We start from the raw sequence: 14507 nt of genomic DNA, 5'->3' as shown, positions 1-14507 counted from the left end.
AGAATCTTCTGGGAGCTTTCCCAGGTTTGTGTGTTCCAGCTGTTTATCTAATCTGCACAAATTTGCATTTCTGATTTCACAACATAGAAATTATCTAAACTAAACATGAAACTTTCACCAGGCTCGCTCTGGAAAGAGATCGCTTTATCTGTAGAGTTACACTGTACTGATATACTGGCGCCAAACAAAAACATGTTTATTGAAGCACATAGGTGACCTGAAGCCACGGCTCTTTTTAAATGAAAGCGTGTCACACGGCCTGACAGCAGGTAAGGATGTGAAAATGTTCTAAATGCAGCATCCGATCAAAACTATATGGATACTTTAGGTGTGCAAAGCCCGTGTCCACAGCACTGCATGGCTTTAGCTGCTGCTTGGGGGCACAGCCTCCTGTCACCTGCTGCAGGTAAGACCCCAGTCACAAAGGCCAGTGGCTGCCAACCATCTGGCAAATACCAGTTACTTGGGAAAAATGTGTATTCCCTAATGGGACGGTGAGCAGTTGCTGGTCGTCAATCCTGCAATCACACAGGCCTAGAGACCAGTTGGTGACTATCTGGCAACCACTGGCCGCTGGTGAAAAGTGCACATGCTGCAACCAATTGGCAAGGAGTTGCTGGCAGCTGCTAGCATGTCATTGGCCACAAAGAGGTCCTAAAGAGAGTTCTGCACTGAAAACCGGTCACCTGTAATTTGCATGGAATATGCCAACTTGTCTCAAAAAGCTCGCTGTTGTCAGCTGTGATTAGGGCTGCAACAATGAATCAGTAAATCTATAAAAATCAATTATTAAAAGTGCCGGCAACAAATTTCATTATTGAAGAGTTGTGTCCCAGAGCCACTTACATCACCTGCAGAGCTTTGTCAGTGCTGCTAATAAAGTTAAAAAACCTCAACCTGCAGAGAGAGTTGAACAGAGTGGAGGCGGAGCCAGAGCAGAGGCGGAGCCAGAGCAGAGGCGGTATCTTCGAAGGCAATTAAAAAGGAAAGTAAATAAATTCTACAAATGAAATGTGACCAACGCAGAGAAAATGGTTCCACTCAAGTCCTCAAAACTGTGGGAGCCCTTCATGCTTCACATAGAAAATGTGTAACATGCAAGATTTGCAAGAGTGATTTGACATGGTGAACCACAGTGATGATACAGCACTTGAAACAAAAACCTGCTGGAGTCATCAATAAGGATGAACAGCAGGCGAGTCACCACAATATCCTGAGTTTGTCCCGTTCTGAAGAGGGGAAACGTAACGTTAGTCTCTTCAGTAGCTCGCCTGAGGCTGTGTTTGCTTGTTAACAGGATAATGACAGTGTGTGTGTGTGTGTGTGTGTGTGTGTGTGTGCACCACTTTTTATTTCAATTTAATTAGCTTCAGCAGTGTTTAGATGTGTGTTTATAAAGAAAAACTTGCACACAACGATGGTAATAATTTAATGATTAAGCTTCATGTTTTTCTGGCAACGTGTGAGTGAAGACTGGGCTGTGTGGGAGCGAGGCAGGATGAACTGCATTTAGACAGGGATTAAAGTAACAGATCTACTCTACTTACTGACTTAAACTAATACACCAAATAAAACAAGGCATTTATTGAGCTGTTTAAACTGTGCTATAATACATACTCACACTATACTCTCTCTCATTCCAAAAAAAAAAAAACAGCAAACAGTGACATCACACAGCAGGAAGCAGCTGTGTCGACCGAAAGCATCCTCAACATGCGTCACAGCCACGAGGTCTCTGTCACTAAAATGATCCAAACCTTTAATCCGTGTTACTCTTCCCTCCAGGACACATTTTACAAAGCTCATGGAAAGAAAATGTGAAGACACTTTGAAAGAAGTGAAGACTGCAATTAACACAAACCACCTCTCACTGCTGGTGTACAGTGTAGCCAATGAAAATGCAAGAAGCAGCCTGTTGTTTGTGCAATTATTTGCTGTCATTCCAAATATTCCATTTCTCAATGAAGAGGTGGAAATTAAAAATGTTTAATCAAAAAAAAAAGAACTGACTAACTAATCCGTTATTAAAATAATTGTTAGTTGCAGCCATACCTACAATCTGGAAAAAGTGCGATGCAAACTGGAGCAGTAAAGTTTTGGAAACGGAGCCCATTAGCCTTCAAAGTAAAAGTTGCACCTTTTGAAACACGCTGGTTGCAGCGGTCAGGCACAGCTTTCACTTCAGGGGTGTGTTTTCAGTTTGTGCTGCACTTTGTCAAACGTCACTGCAGCTGGAAACAGCGAGCGTGTGCAGACAAGTCTGCATCTTTCATGCAGATTAGAGGCAACAGCATCAATCTGTTATCAACCTCAGGCAACCACGCAACAACAGTACATATCTCAGCAGTGACCAGAGGATGCCAGCTAATCTGTATGCCAGTGTGCCTGAGGCCTAACACACAAACTATGGGTCACAACCTTCAGAGAAAGCAAACATCTCAGACAGCTCAGTCTGATCACCATTAAGCAGCCTGGTCGCCATATTTTTACTTTTCTATTCACGTGACTGTAAAAAGAACTGAGCCAGTGTTAATCCCCATTATTGCATCTATGATAAATATTATAGAAAAGGGTCAACAGTAAGCAGGTGATGTTAACGGTTAAGGGCAGACACCCCACACAGTTTCTTCCATTCTGTTTCCCTGCAGACAGAGTTTCCATCCTGCTGGGTTTCGCTTTAACAGCCCATCAGAGAGCGCCGAGACTCCCGAGGACGAGTCTGCTGATGTTAATGCGAGTCCCTCAGGACGCCTCACCGACCTGCACACACTGCTCCACAGTAGAAGCAGGAATCAGCAGCAGCACCTTCCTTATTCCTCCTGTTCTCCTGAATATTAAGGTCGTGTCCCTGCAGTAATCCTTCATTCTGTCTTATCTGCTCATCTTCAGAGACAGTTATTCAGGTTTGTTTGATCGGCAAAGCTCACACCTGTGGACGTTTCCAAGGAAACGGCTCACTTCACCGCAGTGACTCCGGAGAAACATTGATCGCTGTGAGCACTGCTGCCGTTTCAGAGACGACACACATCTCTGCTCTCCTCGAGGGAGACGACCACCCCGATCCTGCTCTGGATCCAGATGAAGGTTTTCAGTAATCCGCCCACAGTCTGGATCTGCACATAAACTCTGTGGTTTCCAGGCACTCCCACAGCCTGACGGAGGCTGGGAAGCTTTGGTTCAACTCTTAATTGTGAGCCTAGTTAAGATAAAAATCTTTGGACCGTGATCCTGTCTGTCCTAAGTCCTTAGCTTGCTAGCTCCCTGTGATGTCCAACTGTTCAATTGTAAGAAAAGTGCAGGTAATTGTCCAGTAAGTTCACACCTAGCAGGAAGGAGGCAGCTCCTTCACCTGAACCACACTGAGCACCTGGTGCAGCGAGAACAAGCCTGAACTGGAGCACATGTGAGAAACAATTTCCCGGCCCCATTGTCTGCGTTCATGCATGAAGGCAGCTTAAAAGCAGCTCTGCTGGGTGTAACTTTCTCTCTGTAAATGTAAATACAGGCAAAAATCACAGCACAGCTATTATCTCAGATTTATGTGTAGAAGTGAAACAAAGGCTGCAAGCTGACACCTGAACACTGCTGCTGTGGAAAGATACAACTCAAGGAAATCTGACCTTTTGACAGACAATGCCACTGACTTGTTTCAGGTCCGCGCTCTCTAAGACTTTTGGACCCCAGTGTGAGGGCACCTATATAAATAACTCATCAGAATAGTGGTTGATCATTTCATAAGTGACTCATCAGCCCATGTTTAGCTCACCCTGTACCCACCCTGCTGCTGCTCTGGATCAAAGAGCCTAATAACTGCTGCATTATTGTGGCGCTGAAAGCCTTCAGAGAGCTGCCACTTCCGCCTCCATCTGCACCAAACAATAACCTGCTCCATCAGAGCTCAGAGGCCACTTCACGGCTTCACACGGCTCGCATTGTTCACAGCCGAGGCCGATTTGAATGGAGGGAGTGAAAAGTTTCACCTCTGTTTCCATGGAGCCCCTATGGGCAGATTAAACACTGGCGCGAATCAGACACATCCACAAACACGAGGCCCGAGGGATGCAAATCTACAGGTACAACAGGAGAGAAATTTAACCCATGATGTGGCATTTTATGTGGCTCCAATGTTTTCTGGCTTGTGAACTATTAAAGTAAAGCCAGCTGGGTCATCTCAGTCTGAATGTGAACAGCTGCCCCAAATGTGTGACCCATTTCCATGTAACCCTGTCCCCTTTAACTGAGTCCTCATCTACAGGCTAGATTATAGCACTGTTTCTCATATAGGGGGTACTTGGACTATTCTGCCACTCTCCTTATTTTCAGTCTGTTTTTTTGTTCTTGGACCACAGCAGCTTTGCATGATTTGCACTTTAAATTAAGCCTTTTTTTAATCTTATACTGGGCCTTGGTGCAGCACCTCACTTCATGTTTTAGCTCCCCCTCCTTTCAGCCAACTTTACTGAGATGACCATAGGTGGTGGCACAGGTTAGTAACTACCTGCAGGACCTTGCTGCTTGCTGCACCTCTGACTGCAGAGGTGGAGCAACGGCAGGGAGGTGTCACTGCCGCCCCCTGTAGCTAACCCTAGGACCCTTACTTTCCCCACATCTGGTCTTTCCTTCTGAGTCAAAGCCAAAAGCTTCCTTGTTCTGCTTCTTCACTCAGATCTTTCAAGGCCTTTCTGAGGTTGGGGCCAGTGACACCCATACTCTTCAAGAAGCGCTGGATAGATGCTCCCATGAATCCCATGCAGTCAACTTCCACCAGGTAGCAGGCAGCTGACCACCCTTCTTCCTCTCTCTGTAAGGTTGAGATAGCAGTCTTTCTCCCTCTGAAGGGCTGCCTCCATCCCTCCTTCACATGGAACAGTGGCCTCTGCCATGATCGCTGCCCAGGTCATGGCAGACCAGAGACAGATGTCCGGTCACAGGTTGGTTATGGTGATCTCAGTCAGGGCTGATTTCCCCACCTGCATGATGTTATGGGCTCCTCCTCCTTCTCTAATGAAATGGATCACCCACCTTGGTGTTGATGATGCGCGCTCTCTAGTTGTTTCCAGCCTGCGTACCTCCAGGATCTCTGCCAGCTTCTGCAAGACCCGGTCATGGTGCCACCTGTATTGACCTTGGCCCAGTGCTGTATCACAGCGTAACAAGATGTGTTGCAGGCTTCGATTGGAGGCATTGCAGAGTTGGCAGCTCTCCTCTGAGCCATATCACAACCAGAGGTCCTTATGAGGAAGATCAGCCTGGCTTAAGGAATCTTCCACATATCGGCCCTGTGGTCCTGCTGATTACTCCTTCCCAGGTTATCCATATAAGGATATCCCATCTCTCTGACATCTTAGAGGTCCAGGAGTAGAAAAAAACTGTGTGTTTAGGGCAGTCTGCATCCTGAGCCTAAAGGGATTACTGTACACATACTGACCTGATTACTAGAAACTTGTAAAATTGGTGCAAATTTGTAACATTGGTGCACACTTTACGGTTCATCTGGATTCTTAACAGTCATAATTTTTTGCTGCAAACTCGGTGTACAGTTTTGTGAGATCCTCGATCAGGAATAGAGCGCTTAGACTTTTGGTGGCAGTTTGTCGCACAGATTTTACGAAATTTGTTTTTCCTACTCTTGAAACAAATGGGGAATTCTCTGAAATAGTGGAAAACCCAGCCTACCTCGGATACCTGGCTCTCTGACATGCTTTACTGCAGAGATGTGATTATTAGTTTAAACATGCAGCTCTGGACTTCTGATGACTGAAGTGCAGTTTTAGTATGGTCCGTGGTTCTGAATCAAAGTGCTGTGGTTTGCGGACACTTAGCTGTAAAACATTAGCCTGAGAACCACTGGGTTGGAGTAACCAGATATAACATGGTGCTGTGCTGCTTTCAACACCTGACACATGAAAGCTGATCTGAGTAACAGGTAGGTGAGCCCAAAGATTTAAGAGACGTTGCAGAACAGACAGGAAGAGCATCAGACACGATTTTACAACTTAGCACAGCAGCAGCAACTAGATCGTCTCATCTAGCAGGAATGTGCACTGGTATGTGTCTGATGGGCCAACAAAAGGACAGTTTACATGGGAGTAAAATTACAGAGGGAGGTGGGGGATCAAATATGAAATGTGACCCATCATCTGACAACTAGGAAACTGATGAGCTGATCTGAGAAGGTTTTCATGCAGTTCTATTATATATACTGTATGTTATCCAACAGCTGAAAGAGCAGCGTATATACTGTACACCTCAGTATTAGTATGACATCAAGGCTCACTTGGATGTCCAGAAAACCAAACGATGACTCCATGAATCAAATATCCTTTCACTGGTATCGAGAAATTCCTCGATGCCGGCAAAATAGAAGACGTGACAATTCTTAAATGAAATTTCTTCTTTGACGCTCTTTTCCAAATCTGCTTTTAAAAGCCTTATTTTTGGGATCTGCACATGTTTTAGGTATACTTTGTCATGTTTAACTGGACTTTTTTGTGCAGGGGCTGATTCCAGGAAGCAGGTTTAACAAACTCTGAGTTTAAAAACAAACTCTGTGATCCGCAACTCTGAGTTTCCCGTTCCAGAACAGCTGATCAGGGTTAGTTCAATCAGCTCTGAGTATGATCACCCTGATTTAGAGCGTGCTAAATCAGGGTGATCAGGGTGAAAGAAAGCCATCATCAGTGCCATCATCAAGGATTCACCATGGCAACGGGTAAATAAAGGGAGGAGTCTCTATTTTAATTCGATGGATGGAGGATCGCACGTGTCAGTGTGGAGCATGACGAGTCACTTTAATCAGTCTGACCCACTCTGACATCATCATAGACAGAATAAAAGTTTGTTATAAAATATATCATTTCTTTCTCCTGTTACTGCAGGAGACAGAAAGTGAAGATAAAACTGTGGAGAAACAGTTCAGACTGAGTTTACTGACCGACCTGTGTGTGAGAGACTGAGACAGCAGCAGACCCCGGAGTTTAATGAAAACTGTTTTTGCTGCAGTTTATGACAGTTCAGTTTATGACAGTTCTTATGACCATTTAATCGTTTAAATAATTATTCAGTAAAAATAGAATCTATTGATGGAATAGCACCCTCACTTTATTCATTTATTTAATGGAGGATTTAATGCTGTTACCGGATAAAAATGAGATTTACAGAAAAACTGCTTTAATGTTTCCAGTTTGTTTCTAATCTGATCTAAGATCAGCTTCACTGATAGATGATGGCTCTCTGACAGCCACAGCAGAGATGTTTCACTGAGTTACTGTTAAAGGTCAGAGGTCAGTTATAGGTTCATATTTACCTGAAAACTTTCAGAGCATCCAAGTCTGTGATGAATGTAAAGTTTTACCAGTAAAGGCAAACATGTTATGATAAATGTCTCAGCTTTATAGGTTTGAAATATTTCAGTACAGTTTGGGAGGATGAGGCATTTTAACTAAAGAATGCAGATCGTGTCGGGAAAATGAATCCATTATGAACAGATCCAGACTGGATGAGATGGAAAATGACTGGAGCCTGGACTGGATCTGGACCTTATCGGATCTGAATCCGTGATCCTGATCCGTTTGGATCCTCCTGCTGTGCAGGTGGACTCGGACACAGTTTGCTCCGTTATAGAGTCTATGATCACTGGTTTTGGTGATTTTGAGTGGAAAATATGTCGAGATTCATACTCTGAATTTCAGACATCATAAATTTCAAAATGTCGACATTTAAGTCAGTTTAAATCTGTTTAGTTCAGTTTTCAAGTCTTCAAATCATTTCAGTCTCACCTTCACTCAAACATTCACATCATCTTCTGATGCGGACATTTTTCCATCCACAGTGTGTTCTGTGTCTGCAGCTTCATCCAGATCAGTGTGATGTAACAGTGATGCTGCAGTAACTACAGTAAATGTTTCAGAGGAACTGACTGACAGTCTGACAGCTGCAGCTGCCTCATTATAAATCTGTGACATCACCGCTGTCTCCGTCCTTACAGCCTGTTGACGAGTAAACAACTGTAAAAGCTTCATGTTACATACAAAAATAAACTAACATCTAACTGGGATTTCAGTGCTTGTAAAAACAAACGTCTGCAAATGAATTAAACCATTCCCCAACCAGTTGGCGAGTGGTTGCTGCACCAAAAACCTCCCTGTGATTGCTTTGGTCTCTAACAGTTTGCTGTGGTTGCCCGTAGATTGCATGGAAGTTGCCAGTGTGTCTGCAGCTGATCTCACTAACTCATCACTGAGCAGTACTAAAAGTTGAAAGAGTGTGAAGCAAACCAGAAATGGTGAAGTGCCCAAACAAAGACATTTCAAAATGCACAACTTTTCCAGTTTGCTTTGCACTCTCCACAGTTTCATTAGTACTTAGTGGGTAGTTTGCAAATGTTCGCAGGCAAGTTGATGTCTTTTATGCAAACTATGGGCAACTGCGGCAACCTGCTAGTGACCAAAGCAATCACAGGAGGTGTTTGTCGCAGCAACCTCTTTGTGACCAATTTCATCTAACAGCAGCAAGATTGGTCCGTACTGGGAGAGTGAGAGTGAGACCCCCCCGAGCCCCTCTGTAAGATAACCGAGCCATGCCAGCCACATACCTTTTAGATTTTCTGAAGCCTAATTCAGTGATTTCACACACTAGGAAGCGCTACAGGGCTGCTGATGAGAAGGCAACCAACCCAGACAAATCAACTGAGCATGACATAAAGATGCATATACGAATCATCACGCTGTACTCCTACAAAGAACCAGTCACCAGAAATGCACTATTTGGCCTGCAGTGATCGTTTTTAAACGAGAAATTTCCTGGATCAGAAACCATGTTCAGTGAAATTAAGTGTTTTTGTCGGGAGTGATTCATAAAAGAATAACAGACATCTGATCCTCCCCTGTTACTCCTGCAGTCTGAACATGTGAGGCACGCTGAGACCGAGAGACTAACGGTCAGAAACACTGCAAAAACCTGAAAAAAAAAACTGCACGTCACCCAAAACAACACTTCACCTGATCCTTACTCTGATATTTTCTCATGAGTTGCAGCAGGCTTTCAATTTGAAATATTAACAGTAACATCAAACTTGGAGGAGCCTCGGGCTCTGATCAGGAATGGAGCTGAGGTCCGAGAAGGGAAAGAAATGTGGCAGCTTTCACCTTCAGGGGTCTGATGCAGTTTGGAGCAACAGCATGTGGCTCAGCACCCACACAGTGAAGAGCATCTTTTCCTCACAGAGGCAGGCAGATGGCAGGTTCAATCAGACAAGTTTTCACTTAAACTGACCCTGCCATGACCCGGTCTCCAGGGTAACAGCAGAGCAGCATCCAGCCTATGCTCCAAGTCAGGTAATTCAGCCTTAACATGGTGAGCACGTTTTTTTAATCACATTAAGGCCCCTCTCCAGACATCAGCCACAGGACAGCATCATCATAGCCTCCCGGCCTCTGTGAATCACACCATGCGCACTCATCTCCACGTGCTCTGTCGTTACAGATGAGGGAGGCGTTCAATACCCCGATTTACTGAATGAACTGACAAATCCTGACAGTTACTGTTTTCCTCTCCAGATACAGCTCAACTGCATATGCCAAAGTCAACGGGAAAATCTGCTAATTTTACCATTGGTGACTGGCAGCAAACGCACGCACTGAAGACACGTGCCCGCCTTCCCTAAATGAACTTTCTATTGGCCACACAAGGAGAAGTCTGATTAACCATCAGCACGTTTTAATTTTTATTTACGACGCGGAAAAACTGCACATTTTGGTGATGAAGAGGGTAAGAAGACTGACAAGCGAATACAGAAGAAATTGAGACAAAATGAGCGCATCTGTTTGGATGTGACGCGCGCCGATTTTAAGTCACGTCACATGTCAGTCAAACTCACCCTTCTGGTTATTGCATCACCTTCACAGACTTGACTGCGAGTCTCTCCACGATCATTTGAGCATTTTTGAGTGCAGTTTCGCAAAGCTTGAGCCCAGCGCGCATCGTTACTTCACTTCCTGGCAGAAGCGTGGTCCCTAAAAACAAAAGCGGTCGGCTGCCAACCTTTGTCTCCGGCCGGGTGAATGGCTTCCCCGGGGGCTCTCAGACCCGCGAGACAGCTCGGCTCTGAGCCTTTCGGACGCTTTTCTGACAGTGGACATCACGCTGGATTAAAAACTCCTCGGCGGGCGAGCAGGCGCCTCAGCCCGCGGAGATGCTAGCCGCCGGCTAACAGGTACACTTCATTGGGAACTTACAGATGTGAGGAGCGGTCTCATCTGCTCGCTCCTGTCTTCCTCCATTTCCAGTCCGAGCTCCTTTTCCTCTCCCCTGCGTGTTGCTGGATCATTCGAGTTTGAGTCTGTAAGCGCCGGTTCCCAGTTCCCGATTTTCTGCCTCCTCCTCTCCTTTATTCTTCACCCCTGTCCTCCGCCACTATTTTACCACTGCCTGGAATATATAAAGTCCAGACGTAAACTCCGCCCCCTTTTGATTGGCAGCTCCCTTTTCCATTGACGCGGCAACAATGGTTTTACTACCGCCAATCAGCGAGCGTGAAGGCGCAGTGGGCGGAGTTTGCCGGTAACAAAGCGTGAGCTTGTTGGTGTCAGGGACCGAAAACTTTCCGATGAATCCGGTAATCCGAAGAACGATGAAGGCAAAATGAATGCGCATAGTTTTAAAATAATTTATAATTCGCTCCATTTCAGAGGGAAATCCCGCGCTTTTTGCACACTCTACCTATGAAAAACCTATGAAAAAAAAACATAAAAATACATTCATTACAAAACAACATAATTATGAATAATAAACAAAAGCACACAAAACTTACATGTAATAACATTTCAACAGCCTGATACGGCGCACTGCAGGTCCTCTCTCCACTGACAGCTATTATTTTCCTTTTTTTAGGCGATGCAGGAATTTTACTTATTAAAATCTGTGTTCATGCAGCCTTTGGAGTGAAAGGTCAGAATACTTGTTCCGGATTTTCCAAACATCAATATTTATAGATTCGACCTACAAAGCTTTCCTGTTTGTTTTTTTTTTAGTGCAGCATGCTGTGTTATTGCCTGAGTATTTACCAGTCTGTGTTGTTTATTTCAAGCAAATACTGATAGTAAGAGAAGCTTTTAAAACTGTACGCAGGAAGCTCCCATAAAAACGTTCTATATCCAGCTTTCTCACAAACAAGTCTTTAATTCATTTATTGGCCAGGTGTGTGTTTACAGAAAGAACCAGATTCCAGTTTTTCCATAAGAAAAAATAACCCAGTGAGGTGCTTTCCAAGATGGTAAACATCTGGCTTAGAATAAGAAGGACAAACAGGTCAAATCTATATATCAGAGGTATGTTTAAATAAAATCAAGTTCTATTTTAGTCTAAATGATTTTTGTGTTTATCTTTTTATGTCAGCATTGTCTTTGTTACTATGTTAAAAATGATGGACTGCATCTATAGAGGTACAGATACTCAGGAATAAGCATCATATAACCATCCACAACTCCAGCTATTTTACCATGATCATTATAACTATTTCAGATAGGGAAGATCAGCAGAATTACATTTAAAAAAATTGTAAAATAAAAAAAATAATGCCTGAAGTAATCAACACGATGAATGCTAATAAATAAACCTTAAATCTTTCCATTCAAATATTGTTTCATTTATGCTCCGAGAACTCGTCTGATACGTTTAAACAAACTGGTGATTTTACTGCTGCAAAATCATATATTCATGTTGATGCACATAATTTTGAAGCCATCAGCAGAATGAATGGTCTGTGCATTTATTCAGTGTGCTTCAGTCTTGTTGGTCACTCAGAGTGCACCACTTTATTCTGTGAATTTATCGACCATACATTCAGACCAAGTTTGGAAGCACCTGTTACCCCGACTGTTAGCTTTACTACTGATGTAGTAAACTCACACAGAAATTCCTTGACTCGGTTCAGGAAAAGATTGAAATTCCGGCTCGTTAGTTTGCCTGTGTGCTGAGTTCCATCAGAGGACAGAGGGACATACTTTCTATTTCAGTGCATTTGTTTTAAAGTTGTGCTGACTTTCTGTGTACAAATTCAAAAAGGACAAAAACAAAAAGATCACATTTCATGAATGTTTTGTTAAAATTCCCATGAGCAGGAGGACCGGGCTCTCCCACTGAATCATCTTCCATAGTAAAACTGGTGAAAGGAAGTTCTGCAATAACAGGATCCAGCAGTGCTGGGAGAGTGTGGTTTTAAGAGGATCTGTTGAACTCCTGGAGGGCAGCGTTTTCAAGAATGTTCCAAGCCTGCAATAACAGACTGAATCTCAGTCTGTTTTCACTTTTAACTCTGTTTTTGGTCTCCAGCAGCTCCTGACTGATACCAAGCAACGTTCAGGTAGGCCAACGAAGAGATCAGCCTACTGCCAGAATCCTCAGCCTGCTTCTGCCGAAATGCAGCCTTCATTGCAAGAAGCACTCTGAATGTTTCCATATCCACAATGAGGGGGTGCTCCAACTAAAAACTGCATCAACGCTACCAAACAGCACGCTTACAATAAGCCAAACAGCACCTGGTCAGAGAGGCCAAACCTGAACTGTATGGTCACAACCATAAACACCAGGTTTGGAGAGCGGTCAACAAGGCCTGCGATGAAAAGTGTGGAGGTGGACCTCTGATGCTTTGGGGATGTGTGAGATACAGAGACACGGGGAATTTAGCCGAAAACTGATGGCAGCATGAATGAAGCATATCATCAGAAAACACTGGACAAAGATCTGAAGCAGAAGGCCAATTCAACCCGTCAGTGAAGGTTCTCGAGCATCCATCTCACAGTCTTCTGACCTCAGCGATCAATGAGCCACTTTGGGGAGATCTCAAACATGCAGTTCAGAGAGAGAACCCAAGAATTTCCAGGAAGACTCGACATTTTCCCCACTCTGTAGGACAGCTCATGAAGGCAGCAGCCTTCCTCCTCCTGTGGGAACCCTGAGAGATCCTAATGAAGTTCAGCTGTGGATGTAAAACAAAGAATAATTGTTAAAGTGAGATTAAATCACGCTGGACGATTCAGCTCTGACACAGTTTCACAGCAAACCGACCTTCTCACGGCTTATCTGTGATTAGCAGATCAGTGTTTGTGTAGCGTTTCCCTCCTGCTGGAGCTGTCGGCCTCTGTAATCCTGACAGATTATTTCATTACAGAAAAGTCATTGTTCTTCCCACAAAGCCACAAGAGAGCCCCTGGCAGCCATCGCAGACTTTTTCAAGGTTTTCTATCAGAAAAACAACAGTGGAGGTGGTTTTATGTGATGCTGCGCAGCAGTTTGGACTCAAAGACAAACACTTCATTCGATTTGAACAGTTGAAAAGCTAGAAAGCACAAAAAGCTGTCAGTGCTGAGACGATTTATCAGTGTTACGCTATGAAAGAGCAGATAAGAAAGGAGGAGTGGGCGCTCATGTCTATGACACACAAGAGAAAGTTTATGATACTCGTGCTTTGGCAGGATCGTGAGTTCATATCAAGTCCTCAGTGAAAGAAGAAATAAACAAAATGAGAAGAAAGAAACATGTTATACAAAAATTTAAATAATCATGAGAAACAGGAAGAGTTCTGAAATCATGAGTTGTAAATAAAATCTCTGAACAAGTCAAATATGATTTAGTTATAACTGTGTTTTAACATAGTAAAAAGTCTCATTATTCTGATGAACTCATGCATGAGCTTTAGCTTTACTGTGATATTGTAGTTACAAGGCAAAAATAACTAGAAATGATTAATTCATAAATTTGTGAAACACACGAGAAACTTTCTTAAAATGTTGAAACGACTCCTCATTATGAATATTTGTAATCATGTGAAATTAAAAGGATTAAATGTTTCTCAGTATCTTCTGAGCTTCTCTCGTTTATTTGCACCTTCAGGGCTGAATTGCAGTGATTTCCAAACACTTCCACTTTGCAATAATGCCACTTACAGCTGATTGTGGAGCATCTAGGAGGGGGAAAAAAAAATCACAAAGTGCCTACCTGTAATGGTGCATGCTGTTGTACTGAGCAGTGTGCTCCTTCAAATTACCCATTTGTAAAGGCAGACTGCGTCCCTCAGTGCTGGATTTTATACACCTGTGGCCATGGGACTGAAAAATATGTCTGTGTAGTGTATGCATGACAGAAAATAAGGAAAAGCAGAATAGAAGTTAAAATTCAGAGGACCGAAAACTGAACCCTGAGGAATACCTCTGTGCTAATTTAAGTACTTTTTAGTTTTTCTTTTAATAATTTTAGGTTCTTATCTTTTAATGTGGAACATTTACACCACAAAGTTTACTGAGGACAAATCACAGATTTTGATGACATTTAAAATGAACATGCAGCACCGGAACAGGGGACGTGCCACAGGAAATAAGGAACTGCAGAACAGGTTTAATTAAGTATTGTAAGCTTGATTGAGATACTGCCCAGCTTAAAATATATTGTTTGACATTTATTACTACAGGATTTGATCATTTCCTGTAATTATTATTAAAAGTAATAAGTGC

At 43.4% G+C, this 14507-nt stretch overlaps 1 long non-coding RNA gene across 1 annotated transcript; it reads left to right on the top strand.

Moving 5' to 3' along the window:
• The first annotated feature begins 9895 nt into the window (after nt 1-9895).
• On the top strand, nt 9896-13855 carry LOC115793972 (uncharacterized). The gene is made up of 2 exons (XR_004021144.1): nt 9896-10213; nt 12331-13855. It is a non-coding gene; the product is annotated as an uncharacterized LOC115793972 (long non-coding RNA).
• Nucleotides 13856-14507: the final 652 nt, after the last annotated feature.

The sequence above is a fragment of the Archocentrus centrarchus genome, chromosome 16 (assembly GCF_007364275.1).
Source record: "Archocentrus centrarchus isolate MPI-CPG fArcCen1 chromosome 16, fArcCen1, whole genome shotgun sequence".
NCBI lineage: Eukaryota > Metazoa > Chordata > Actinopteri > Cichliformes > Cichlidae > Archocentrus > Archocentrus centrarchus.
The sequence above is the reverse complement of the archived record's forward strand: the minus strand, read 5'-3'. Positions and strand labels throughout refer to the sequence as shown.